Below are 2,769 nucleotides of genomic sequence, written 5' to 3'. Positions count from 1 at the left end.
TTAGAAACTAACTAAAATTGATTTAAAATATAATCTTGAAGAAAAATATGAGTTTTGGTGGCTAAAAACACACTTGTGTGTCTTAAGCGAGTGAACTCGGTTTAGTTCGGTTTTTGGTTCGGTCCTTGACTCGGAATAAGACCGAGGATGGTTACCACATACCCAATTACCATGGAACTTGTAAAATAACTTATAAATAATAATACTCAAGTTTTACATTCAAAAAGTTAACAATAAAGCTTTTAAACAAAAGTTCGGTTTTTGGTTCGGTCCTTGACTCGGAATAAGACCGAGGATGATTACCACATACCCAATTACCATGGAACTTGTAAAATAACTTATAAATAATAATACTCAAGTTTTACATTCAAAAAGTTTACAATAATGCTTTTAAACAAAAGTTCGGTTTTTGGTTCGGTTCTCAACTCGGGATGAAACCGAGGCTAGTCACCACATACCCAATACCATGGAACTTGACAAATATGAACAATAAACTAAAATATGTAGAAGTTAAGCAAGTATAACAAGTTATATGGTTAGATTTGTTAAATATATAAACAAGGACTACAAAGTCCTCCATGTAACCTTGCCTTACTAGCCTGACATTTCAACCAGCCAAGACCGGAGAAATGAAAGACCGAAGGTAAACAAGGAGTGTATATTATATATATGTTGTAACATCAAGCTTTAAGTATTGAGAAGTTAGTTAAAATGAAAGATTAGCTTATGAAGAACAACCTTAGAATAAATGAAGAAATGAGCAAGCACAAATGAAGAAGATGGGTGTGTATATATAGGGTAAGTTGAATGGGTCTTTCATAAAGGGTGTTTCATGAAAATGGGTTGGTTATAGACCCAAGAAAACACAAACTACAAATGGGTCCTTTAAATCTCCATTTTGGTAGTTTTAGTCCCTGGAGTTCGTTTTGAGCGTTTTCGGGGAATTTTAAGAACCGAAAAGGGTGTGTTTTTTTTATCCAACAACTATAAAACAAATATTTAACATACAATTTATCGTTTTGATAATATCGAAAGGTTCGGGATACAAAACGGGTCGGGTTTACATTAAGAATACAAGTATAAAATAACCCGAAATTGACAAATGTCACACCTGGTTTGCCGGAAGACTGGCAAAAGTTGCTTGAAAAAGAGCGTGCTTATAACGAGAAGGCTGCACGAGAGTGGGCCAGTCACCCACCTTGTGTAACACCCCGACCAAAGGCGGATTATACATCGGGGCGCCACATATTGTTTCATTACTCGTGACACTATTGGGTGTCAATATTTAATAAATATATTCATTCACGCATGCGCAACGTATACATAAGATATAAACCAACTTAAATCTATATATATTATAAATCAAAATATTCGAACAGCAATAACTTGTCTTGATACATTTTAATCTAGGTCCAAAATAAAGAAAACTTCCTACGTGTCCACAAGCTCCAAAACAGCTACTGCAAACCTGAACATGTGTTAAAATAAACGTCAAACACTTGCGTGTTGGTGAGAAATCAAGTTTAATACAATACATAGATAACAATAAATCTGCGCGCAACATGTGTATGTCTGGTTTTCAACAAGGGTGTAATCTGATCGGGACCAACTCTAAGAGACAAGACTGCCAGTGCTCACAATTGAGCTCACAAACAAGACTAACTGTGCATGTGTAAACAAAAGAGAAAATCATAAACGAATGTTCTCCCGTGTTCATCTAATGGTACCATGAAAACTGCGGAATAGACCGACAAGACGGTTAATGATCCACACATACAAATAAACAGCCAAGTCTACGTCCTCAACACATGGGATACTGCGCGACTAAAGTTCATAAACAAGTTTAAGACTCTAAGTTTGTATGAACACATGAACATCCCAAAACATTAAAAGCAAAAAGGGATTAGGTACGAGATTACTCACTTGATAAACGATGCGGTGTAAGATATGCAAGAATCAACTTTTAAACAAGCACAAGTTAACCTATAATTAAAGATTATTGTTTTAACGATTGGTTTTAAGTCTTGATTATAAGTTAGCATAATTAATAAGTAAACTATTATATATAATATATATATATTACCGGAAAAGCAAGGCAGGACGGAGAGGAAGACGGAGGCAGAGAGGAGGCGGCAGAGAGAGCAAGGAGAACAGGAGAGATTAAGTGTTTGTGTGTGTAGTGTTAAGAAAATAATACTATTATTTATAGGAAAACCCTAGGAAACATAAATCCAGAAAAAGGGGAAAAGGTTCCAAGACAAACAGAACAAGACAAAACAAAAGATAACAAAAGATATCAAAAGATATGGCAGCTGCAGGGGGCAAGATAAAGCTGTCAGGGAACAGTAAAAAGGCATGGGCAGTTCAGAAAAAAGGTACTGGTCAAGCATGGCAAAGGCAGATCTCAAAAGATTATGGCAGTCACTTTTTCTACCAACCAATGGGGCTGGTACGCATGCTGCGCCGAAAGTAACTATTCAGACATTAGATAGGTTAGGTCAACAGCTCAGAAGATAAGACAACACAAAAGCAAACGGCTAGATTAAACAGAAGAAAACTCAAAGGGTTCAGCGCGAGAAGGCTAAGGCGCTAAGGCAAAAGTGCGCGAGCGCGAAGGCGGACAGAACCAACCTTAACGCGTCGCGGAAAAAACTACATTTCCATGCGCACCGCGGGAAGAACCACATTTCTTAGCGCGCCGCGGGAGGAACTAAGATTCCTAGCGCGCCGCGGGAAGAACTATAATTCTTCGCGCGTCGAGGGAACTAC

This window comes from Bidens hawaiensis, unplaced genomic scaffold, assembly GCF_021521415.1.
Source record: "Bidens hawaiensis isolate Kalapana, Puna unplaced genomic scaffold, B.hawaiensis_p1.1 tig00001461_1, whole genome shotgun sequence".
In the NCBI taxonomy this organism is placed as follows: domain Eukaryota; kingdom Viridiplantae; phylum Streptophyta; class Magnoliopsida; order Asterales; family Asteraceae; genus Bidens; species Bidens hawaiensis.
Note: the sequence above shows the minus strand (reverse complement) of the source record.